We start from the raw sequence: 12,279 nt of genomic DNA on the forward strand, positions 1-12,279 counted from the left end.
TCACTAATAAGAGACAGTGGAACTCGATTTATGTTTTCTTGTCCCGAATTTTCACAAACTTCACATCGATAAAAAAATTAAAATAAAATGTATGTAAATGGAAAATAAAAAGTTATAAAGTATTTAAAAATTGTCTGTTTTATCGCTTTAAAAATCCATGTTTGTTTCAAAGAAAATGATTATTTATTACAGAAGCTTTATAAATTATAACTTCACTGTAGACACACAAGTTGGGGAAAGAATTATTTCAAATTAGTAATTAATATTTTATGGATATAGAAAACCGTCCCTAATTTAGCAGTGTAAGACTAGAAGGAAGACAACTACCGACAACTCTTGGGCTACTCTTTTACCAACGAATAGTGGGATTGACCGCACATTATAACGCCCCCACGGCTGAAAGGGCGAGCATGTTTGGCGCAACGGTGATGCGAACCCGCGACCCTCAGATTACGAGTCGCACGTCTTAACACGCTTGGCCATGCCGGGTCCAACGGGGTCAGACTCGTACATTGTGTAAGTCAATTATTGACCCCAAGTTACTGTATTTTTATGTTAACTCAAGTTTGTATTGTTACACTCAAACGTCACTGCGTAGTTTATAGAAAGTTTGAGGCCTCAATGAACAATTTATAAATATATGGGCTACCAACCAACTGTGAGCTAGATTAAGAAAAATTGTTCTTTTCTCAGAAAATTAGTCAATGAGAGAAAACGTGAAGTTAGCTGGTGTGAGAATAATTAGCCATATCTGGCGATATGATAAAGTTAGTTTCAAAGTTTAATAAATATAATAATTTGTATTGTAAAAGGGGGATCTATATTAATTGAACCATTCTCTGTGGATTTTAATGAGAAGTAGACAATTTGTTTAAAGTTATGACACAACCGTTGTAACCCATGGGGCACTTACTGAGTGAATAATTTACTAATAGTACTGTGAGTAAAAGTAAGTACTGTGAGAAAAATAGTTTATATTGTCAATTATAATCTTAAGTAATTGAATCAGCCCAGGTGGATATTTGAAAATAAAGATTAATTATTTAGAGTTTTGGATACAACTGTAATATTTCATGGTGTAAATAATTTTTGTACATACGTTTGTCTCATTTTGAAGACATTATTATTTAAAACAAAAACTGGTAGTTGACTAGAAACGGGAGTCTACCAAAGGTTACGTGGGGATGACAGACAAATGGATAAAGAAATGTTATTTATAAAATATGTAACGTTGCGAAGAAATGGAAGTCCATTACTAACAAGGAACATCAGAAATCTCAGTATAAACTTGCTATAGCAACTTCTATAGATGGTGTTGTTAAGAAACTAGAAAGTTTGACTGTCAACATAGATGCTGCTGCCAAAAGAAAGAGAATCAATAAAAGATGCCCGATTTACTATGAGAAGAAAGTTCCATTTCCATGGTTAATCAGTACACGACTAACAATCAACTTAAGTTAACAAATGGATCAACAGTGCCAATAGTGATTGGAGCATGTTACAGATATTTAGAAGTACCAGCAAATCACAACATGCCAGTGAGTGGAGAATAAACATAAAACTGGTTCTGTGATAATATAAAAGTATCAATAAATAATCATATAATTTTAATATTTATGTACAGAAATATATTTCTCACCATTAATTTTAAGTATAAAACATTTTTTTATTTACAAACGATTATGATAATTATAAATATTCAGTTATGATGTGTTAACAAAATATTTTGAAAATAGTGAAGAAGCTTGTGAAAAATTGGATATATTTACAGATAGTGGTGAACGTGTGTCTACTGTATCAAACGTACCTACAAAGCTGGAACAATTATCAGTGTTAACTTTTATCTTTTACAGTGAACCCGCCCATGATTTAATAATGTCTTAACAAATAAATAATAAAAACAAATTGAAAATATTGACAGATAGTGGTGAACGTGTCTCTATTGTATCAAATGTATCGATGTAGCTGGAACAATTACCAATGTTAACTTTACCTCATACATTGAAGTTAATCCATGATTTAATAATGTCTCCACATATAAATAATAAAAACAGCATTGTGAGATGGCTGTCAACCAGCAATATCTTAAATAGTTTTGTGGATCTGTTGAAGCCTATTATTACTTTTCTTGAAGAAAAGAAAAGATTCTATCCTCAAATGGAAATGATGAATGGGTGCAAGATCTAATGTTCCTTACTGATATGATTCATCTACAAACTCTCAACTTGGCACTCCACACGAAGGATAAGATTGTTCCTGATCTTACTCAGACAATTTTCATTTTCAAAATGAAATTAGACTTTTAAAAGAGACATATTGTCAAGACACTTCAGTTACTTTCCCAATCTCAAAATGAGAGTAAATACATTATCTGATATTGAAATAAAAGACATCAAATTGGAAGAATACAATGATAAATTACAAGAACTGCTTCAAAATTTGCTAAAAGGTTTGAGGACTTGCATCAGCTAAAGCCCTGCTTCGCCTTTCTTGTAAATCCGTTCATGCTTGATGTGTTCAGTGATGATTGTCCAATTGTCGATCATCTTGTTACAGAATCATCTGCTGTGGAAATGGAACTAATAAAAATACAGGAGGATTTGGGTCACAAGATGATCCATAAATCCCATTCTAAACAGCGTTCTGGAAGCAAGTTCAAGAAATAAAATATCCTGAACAGAAAAAAAAAATCAGTGTGCGACTCATCTCATTTTCAGCACAACATACTGCTGTGAATCACTGTAACCTGTAATGATGTTTGTGAAGTCAAAGCATCGTGCAATCCTTACAAATCAACACCTGACGGAGCTAATTCGGAACATAAGCCGGAATTAACAGTTTAAAAATACATACACGGATAAATATTATTACGTACATGTATTTATTAACATTTATATAAAATTTATGAAACAATATGTACATGTAACAATAAAAGGTGTGTATAATATTTGTTCATGTCTTGCGGCTCTCAAACATCTGAAGTTTATTGTATGTGGTTCTTACGTTAAGCAAGTTTGGCCACCCTGGCATAAAACGTAATCGGTTGTAGAAATTTGTCTATATTGAAACATACCGAATCCATGGTTAACTTAAATTGCGTAATACTAACACGAATCTTTGTAAGAAATTCAAACAAACGCTTCACATAATTCTAAAGAAGTATTGTATCTTTATATTTTATATGATAATTTGTAAACGTTGCCCGTGATGCTTACCTAAGCTTAACAGAGAAAACGTCACTATCATTAGACAAAGCCCATTATTTAGATTTCTTAAATTGTAAAACAAACAAAGAATTATTAATATATCTTTAAATCGTTTAATGAATATGGCATTAATTTAGTTGCCATTGTATTTTCGAACCTTTCAATGTTTCGGGAAGTCCTTTATCATACACTGCAACATCTCTCTAAGTCTTCATCACGTGCCTGAAAACACATTTGTATATATTCCATGAATTAATAATAAACCCTGAACAAAACATGTACCATTTAGTACAAGAATATCACAACAAACAACCAACTGTACATATTTCAAATTTATTAATCATATACGTTCCGTTTCTCAACAATACGTTTAAGTACAAATAAAAAAATCAATTTAACTTTCTTCACTAACACTAGTGTCTGTATTTATTAGAGCACATAATATATGCAAAAATAAAAATAACTTAGTACAAAATAGATCAGGGACTAGCTGAGTTCCAATTTGGTGTAACCATGGTAACAAACACCAAATACATTTGCGTCAAATACCCCTCTTCATGGTTTGGTATCATTATACTAATATGTCAGCTTCTCTTGTTTCTTCCATCTTTTCTACTGGTTGACACATGAAGTTGAGATATTTCTTTGGAGTTCCAAAGTCATCTAATAATATAATAGTTTTAGTTAAAGTCCACTGAGATCAAAATTTGAACATCAATATCCAAGTATTTTATAAGGTAAAAATAACACGAGTAGGATGGGGTTAAGAAAGATAACTGGTTCTGTTATGTAATTAAGATTGTAATTTCAGTTTGACAAATAATACGAAACATGTTTGTCTAACTCTTAGTTAAAAACACAAACCATCAAGTTCTCAGGAATGCAATTACAAGTTCAAGAGTTTCATATATTTGAGTGTTTAAAACACTCACACGAGGCTTTACGTATGGATAATATAGTCACAGTTTAATGTACATAACTTGGAAAGAATAAATTACTTCATCTTATGTAGAGCGGTAGTCATGATGTAGCGGTCCTATCTGGCTGTTGTGAAGCGATGACGCCATTGATCTGGTCTCCTACCATAAGAGTTCGTCTCCTGGTTTCATCACCAAAGTCGATTGATGACGCTCAGTGACACACCGACGCTCTGTGCCATCCTCCTATAGGTCTGGCGATCTTCCAGCATGTGGAACGCCCTGCCCACCTCGTTCTCTGTAAAATATCACCTGACTACTTGGGTACACAAGATGAAGGTACACGCCGACAAAACGAGCAGCTAAAGATCCATGTTGGTGTTTGTTTCGAGATTTAATGACAAATGCGTGGTTTCACGTAACAGCCTTATATCGGGAACATTGAGTTGTATTCTCCTTCGGTGAGGTGAGATCAGTTGGAGTTGCTTCAAACTTCACTTGCTACCTGATATGTTCTTCATAAATAAATTTAGTTATGACAAGAGAAAACTGAAATATGTACTTCGTCATTTAATTTTTAGAGTACTATGTACTTGTAATAGACAGATACTTTTCTCACGGAATGTGTGTCTGTAACTATAAAACCTTTTAAAAGTGGAAGATTGGAGACGCCGGGTATCGATCCCGGTACCTCTCACATGCTAAGCGAGCGCTCTACCACTTGAGCTACGTCCCCTATGTCTTAAACTTTAATGGTACAATACTTAATTAAAACAAATATCGAGTTTTTTTTGTTTTTTTTAACGTTTAAAGTGTATTAGAACTGGTTTAGCAAGTGATACGAAAGTATGTCAGTAAGTAAACGTCGGGTTAGGTAACACATATTTCACGTACAGGTTTCATGATTCACTTGACACTATAAAAAACTTTATAAAATATTTGAAGTAATAAAACACGTAACGTCTCTTTCTTCACTCAAAATACGATCGGTTTATTTTGAAACAAAGTTATGAGTATAATGATAAAAGTGAGTTAATATAAAATAAAAGAATATTTCTGTCACATAACACCAACATTTCAAAGTTGTAAGTAAATGTTATGTTTTAATGCAGCATATCTTCATCTTTATTAACATGTCTTTATTTGTGTTAATCGAATAACAACTACCGGGACGCGAGTTCACGTCCTGTCACCGATGGTGCTCAACTTTACAGCTGTGAGAGCGTTATAACGTGATGGTTAATTTTATTATTTGTTGCTAAAAACTAAATCGAGATGTTGTTGTATCGTCTATCATTTCAAATTAGTAATAGTTAACACAGGTAACACCCAAATGGCTCCAAACCAACACACAAATTATATCTTATTTTGCCATATATCTGCTAACTTCATGAACATGAATGATAAGTCTCTGTTAAATAACAGTGAAAGAAGAAACACAGATGTGTCTTACAGTAGAAGAAAGACAAAAACATATCAGAAAACTTCATGAGGAAATATAACCACTTAGATCTGTTGTACAGATTCATGTGGCTGGTCGCCCAGAAATTTATGTAATAACATATAAGTGATAAAGTTTTATATTCTAGATGTGGCTCTTAGTTTTAAGCCTTTGTGAATAATTTACAATTTAATACATATATCAAGCTGATATGAGACATCTTACCATATGTACTAAATCTAACAATAATTTAGTTTTGTTATAGTTGTAGATAATGTGTTATATTACGTAAAGCAAGGAAGTAGAATCATAGGGGCAACATTAACCACGAGAATTTAATCAGCTTTTGTAACAATCCTGATGTTATTACAACAGTTAAATCGTCAACGGTTTCAAAAAACATTGTATAGAAATGTCTATAAAGATGGTGATAGTTATGTAGCTTATACTTGGCCTGGAATGTTTTAACTTATTAGTTTGATGTGGCTAATATAGCGGTATGTCTTCGGCTTTACAACGCTAAAATCAGGGGTTGGATTTCCTTCAGTGGGCTCAGCAGATAACCCGATGTGGTTTTGCTATAAGAAAACACACACACACACACAGATGTGGTGATTATAGGTGATGAATGTTTGTGCTCTTATTGTAGCAAAGCCACATCGATCTATCTGCTGAGTCCACCGAGAAGAATCGAATCCTTCGTTTTAACGTTGTAAATCCATAGACTTACCACTGTACCAGCGCGGGATAATAGTGATGAATTCTGTTTTAAGTAAAATTGAGCGAATAAATGAATCTTTATGTAAATAAATATGTATCGCAAATAAAATCAATACATAATTCAATAATGTTAAGATTTGTTCAATAACAACAAATAGTGAAATAAATAAACAGTTTTTGTTCTCCATTTACTATACTTTTTTTCTCATGCTTTTCAGTTAATTGGCGATTTTCTCATGAAAACTTTTGTCACTAAAACAGTTTTGATTACTAAGTTTTAAATACAAATGAAGGAGCTAGAAAATAATTTGGTATAAAATCACCCCAGCTGGTAAGTTAACAGATGATTTAATGAATGTAATAACATCTGGATTATTAAAAAAAAACACTAAATGTTAAATTATATTCTAGAAATAATTATATAATATAGATTTTATTAATCAGTAACAAACTTTGAAAGATTTAAAAGGTTTTAACAATTCTCAAGAACTTAAAAATAAATACTTAATTAAAACATCAAGAACTTTTCTATGGGAAAGACTTGAACCACGTTTAATTAGATAACAGTTATTCAGTTACAATGTACCACCGTGCTTTATATATACTAGTACAGTCTCACAGGTAGGGGTATAAACACAATACATAAAATGGTCAAAACATGCTATGAAAATGACTCTAAGTATGTGTATTGTTCGTAACGAAATACAAGCATACTTACCTTAAATATACACAACGTATTTACTTAGGAAAATAAATAGAAAACATAACAGAAAACCCAAACAACAACAACAAAATATTTCACATCAAGTATGGAACACGACCTGACAAAAATCAATATAACCAGTGGCACAGCTGCAGTATGCTGACTTATAAGCTGGGATTTATTCACGTGGTGGACAGAGCATGGATAGCCTATTGTGTAGCTGTGTGCTAAGAGAGTAGATTAAGAAGTTATATCCATATTAGTGAACATCATTCAGAGTTCATTGTTTTTAACACGGTAACATTTCCATGTGTAAACATAACACATTAATCTTTTCAACAAACACGCCTGAAAGGTATTATGTGAGCAGAACTTTTATTTATTTTGTTCATTAGTTATAATGGTTAATTACACGTGATTTAACAACGTGCCAGTAGCGTAATGAAGTACCTACCCAACAGACTTTTAAGATCTACATGCGTGAATGAGTCAAAGTAATTAGTAAGTCTGATAAATTTCTTAGTGTCTTGTGTAGATTAAATGTGATGAAGTAACTACTAGGGGTCCAATGATAATAAGTTTCTTCTCCCAAAGATCTGCTTCACTATGGTTCCATAGTTTGGTTGCCGTTCCATAGTATTGTAGCAGTCTTTCATTTTCGGGTTTGCTGTTACTATTTACCATTACATGGTCAATAATCATGGCTTGGTTTCTCAATACGCTATGTTCGAAAGGGTACTGAAAATCATATTACATATGGATCGTTACAGGACCCATGATTACGGTTCTCATAGTATGTAGTTTATTTTCTTATGTGCTAATCTCTTCCTGCTGCATTACACTCATGTTTCTTTTATAAAATAAAATAAAACAAAACATTTCTGTGTTTTAACATACAGTTTCAAGTCATCTCGACAAGTAGTTACAATCTTTAGTGTTTTAAGTGACAAAGAAAGGAAGTCGACGTCTTAATGTGAATTATTACAGATATTACAAAGTATTCAATCGAAAGGTTATTAAAACTATTTACTTTGGAAGACGTTAAAATTGAGTCACCTTTATACATGTGCATTAGAAGAATAAATAATTGTAGAAAAAATTCATTTAGTGATTGTTTTAGTGGCGCTTTCAGCAGCTCAAGCAACGTTAATTATTTCAACTTGTATTCTACTACAAATAATCCCTGTATTTCTTCACGAAAATTTCTTTATGTAGAAATCAAGGATCCATTAAACACCTGAGAGGTGATTAGAACTACGATAAACATTTCTGTACGGATGTTATTATAACATATAAAAATATAAATAAGAATATCTATCTATTCATGTTTACAACATAAAGAAATGTCACTTGTTGTTTTTTATCATTCTACTGATTCTTTAAGTGGTGGTATTCGGCCTGGCATGTCCTAGCGCGTAATGGCGTGCGCTTCGTAATCTGAGGGTCGCGGGTTCGCACCCGAGTCGCGCCAAACATGCTCGCCCTCCCAGCCCTGGGGGCGTTATAATGTGACGGTCAATCCCACTTTTCATTGGTATCATAGTAGCCCAAGAGATGGGTGGTGATGATTAGCTGCCTTCCCTCTAGTCTTACACTGCTAAATTAGGGACGGCTAGCACAGATAGCCCTCGAGTAGCTTTGTGCGAAGTTCCAAAAACAAACAAACAACAAACAGTTTCTTTTCCCAAAGATCTGCTTCACTAGGGTATGTAATGCTATAACAAGTATGTATTACGTCAGGACGTAACACTTTTATTTGTTGTTGTAATTTGCCGTTCCATAGTATTGTAGCAGTCTTTCATTTTGAGGTTTGCCGTTACTATTTATTATTTCAAGGTCAATAATCATGGCTCGGTACCTCAATACGCCATGTTAGAAAGGGTACGGAAAAACATATTACATATGGATCCTTACAGGACCCATGATTACGGCTCTCATAGTATGTAGTTTATTTTCTTATGTGCTAATCTCTTCCTTCTGCATTACACTCATGTTTCTTTTTATAAAATAAAATAAAACAAAACATTTCTGTGTTTTAACATACACTTAGAAGTTCTCTTGACAAGTGGTTACAATCTTTAGTGTTTTTAGTGGCAAAGAAAGGAAGTCGACGTCTTAATGTGAATTATTACAGATATTACAAAGCATTCAATCGAAAGGTTATTAAAAACTCTTTATATCGAAGACGTTGACATTGAGTTACCTTTATACACGTGTATTTGAAGAATAAATAATCCTGGACAAAAAATTCATTTACTGATTGTTTTAGTGGCGCTTTCAGCAGCTCAAGTAACCTTAATTATTTGAAAATGTATTCTACAACTAAATACTCCTGTATTTTTCACGGAAATTTCTTTATGTAGAAATCCAAGGATCCTTTAAACACCTTAGAAGTGATTAGAACTACGATAAACATTTCTGTACGGATATTTTAATAACGTATAAAATATAAATAAGAATATCTATCTTATGTTTACACAAGTGTCAATTGTTCTTTTTTATCATTCTACTGGTTCTTTTAGTGGTGGTATTTTTAATATTTCTTCAGCCATTCCCTGCTCTGTAATCAATAAAAAATATTGCTTAGATTGAAAGAATATCGATATAAAATACACATCAAAACCTTCTTTTAAAAACTATTTCTACCTGGATACAGAGGCCAGGCATGGTCAGGTGGTTAAGACTCTAGACTAGTTATCCGAAGGTCGCGAGTTCAAATCCTCGTTCTCCCAAACATGCTCTCCCTTTCAGCAGTGGGGTCATTATAATGTGGCAGTCAATCCTACTATTCGTTGGTATAAGAATAGCCTAAGAGTTGGCGATGACTACCTGCCTTCCCTTCAGTCTTACACACTAAATGAGGGACGTCTAACGCATAAACCTCGTGTAGCTTTGCGCGAAATTCAAAAACAAACAAACAAACCAAAATACGGACGTCATTTTTATATGGATAGATACAAAAGTCATGATTTGGGATACATAGAGATGACTATTAATGGATCAATTAAACCAAATTATTTGAATATTTATTATATAACTAGCAGAGAATGTGGTATATCTTCAAATTTTCTAGTGTCTTTAATATTTTACAAATACTTTTGGAGTTTTTCTTCGTTTAACTTACCCATCGTTATTTGTTTCTTTGAATGTTGTATATTCGCCTTTTCCCGAAAGTACATCGATTTGTTTTGAGTTTTGTGCAAAGCTACACGAGGACTATCTGCGTTAGCCGTCCCTAATTTAGCAGTTAATGACCAGATGGAAGGCAGTTAGTTATCACCATCCACCGCTACTATTTTACCAACAAATAATGGGATTGACCGTCACATTATAACATCCCAATGGTGAAATGGCGAGCATGTATGGTGTGACAGGGATTCAAACTCGCGACTCTCAGATTACGAGTCGAGTGCCTTAACCACCTGGTCATGCTGGCCTCATTTTGGTTTGACAGGAGAAGTACACCAGACTTTTGTCCAATTTAGTAGTGTATGTCTCATTATATGAAAACATAGATCCCCATTAGGTTTCTATTATTTATCTATTTAGTACAAACATCAGCTTAAAAATATATGGGGACAAAAAAACTTCTTCTAAACATGGAGAAAAGCATGATAATATAGGAACAAAAGAAACTCGACTCAAACAACTACAAGTTGGTGTATATATAAATACTATACGTTGGTTCTCATACACTTTCTCGCTCCATTTACTACGATATCTATATTTATATATACTCACCTATATATCAGAAACCCCAGATGTTGAGAGATTTATAGAATTGTGTATTCTTTAAAAATTAACTCTTTACTCTAAAATTTATATCAGGCTGTGACTGTTATACAAGATTAAATATTAAGATAATTAGATATAGCTTCCAGGATTCATCAGAGTTTTCAAAATTAATCTATAAAATAAAAATCAGACGTAGCCTCAGAATCACTAGAAATAAAACGACAATCCACGAAATATCTTAGTGATTTTATTCATTTGAAATGTAAACAGCTTTCCAAATGAAAATAAATGTTAGATTAGAACAAATAACTGTTTTACAGGAAAGCCATCAAAGCTACTGCGCTTCTTTTTCTCTGCTTGGAATCACTCATCTTCTCTTCTGCATCAATCTTATTGACGATGGTCAACTAGAGAGGGCGTACATGATCACTAATGCCTTATTGCAGTCCTCACAAGTAAGTCTTTCAAGTCTAAATTTATATGAACGGGAAAAACAAAATATGTGGGTATGATTCTCACTGACCATAAATCTTATCTTTTCACATCGCTTCCAGGTTCTTGGCAGTGCTGGATATTAAACCTTACGTTCTGTCCAGTTACCATTATTTTTTAATCTCACATACTTTATAAGACCAGTTCTCTTAGCCCAAAGCGACACCCAGCGGAAAAAATAATACTTTCCGACACTTTCTCCTCTTTTTGACAAGCTCACATCCAAGTTGATGACACATTTATTAAGTCTTACTGTTTCAGTCTAGTAGGGAAATTCTTCGTGCAGTGAAGCATTACTCTTAGTGTTGAAATACTTTAAAAGGAGCTCCCAATGGCATAGCGGTATGTCTGAAAGCTTATACTGCTAAAACTCGGCTTTCGACACCCGTGGAGGGCAGAGCACAAATAGCCACTTGTGTAGCATTATACTTAATAATAAATAATAACAAGTTTAAGAGGAGTTGTTTATGATATAACACAGTATTGTTCCTGAAAACACAGATGAAAACTCACATAAACTACAATGGTTAGAATTTGATTTCTCTTTAGAAAACGAAAATTGTCTAACAGAATATTTATTAATCATTTTTCTCATACGGCAATGTAAGTATAATCACAACTATCTGGCTACAATTCTTAGGCCTCCTGAACTGACTAAAAGAATAACAGTGGGAAATTATCATTATTTAAACTTAAGTTAAATTATTTACTGATAAACTAACTCGATGTAAAATCTGTCTCATGTGAGATCAAAACCAACACTATGAACTCATTTCAGATACGTAATATTATTGCTCGACAGGTAGGCTAAATGGCCATATGAGAAACTCCATAACGTTCAGGCATAACTATCGCTAACTTAGAAACTAATGACTGAAGTAATAATCACCACTGACAAGCACTCACTGCCTTTACATCTACTCTTACCGAAGTAGCGAGATTGACTGTCACGGTTATAACTTTCAACAGATGAAAGTTGAGAGTATCTTCAGCGGGCTACTGTGGCTCAAATTCTGAACTACTGGTACGCAGCCCTGCAAGTCAATCACTACAAATACACCCAGC

General features: G+C 33.3%; 1 protein-coding gene and 1 non-coding gene across 2 annotated transcripts in view; one reads left to right on the forward strand and one right to left on the reverse strand.

Annotated features, from left to right (window-relative positions):
- The window catches only part of LOC143251934 (dynein axonemal heavy chain 7-like), a 557,556-nt gene that overhangs the window by 331,767 nt on the left and 213,510 nt on the right, over nucleotides 1-12,279 (forward strand). The gene's annotated exons all lie outside the window — the stretch shown is intronic.
- Nucleotides 4,787-4,859, reverse strand: TRNAA-AGC (transfer RNA alanine (anticodon AGC)). Its single transcript has one exon. It is a non-coding gene; the product is annotated as a tRNA-Ala (tRNA).

The sequence above is a fragment of the Tachypleus tridentatus genome, chromosome 6 (assembly GCF_004210375.1).
Source record: "Tachypleus tridentatus isolate NWPU-2018 chromosome 6, ASM421037v1, whole genome shotgun sequence".
Lineage (NCBI taxonomy): Eukaryota > Metazoa > Arthropoda > Merostomata > Xiphosura > Limulidae > Tachypleus > Tachypleus tridentatus.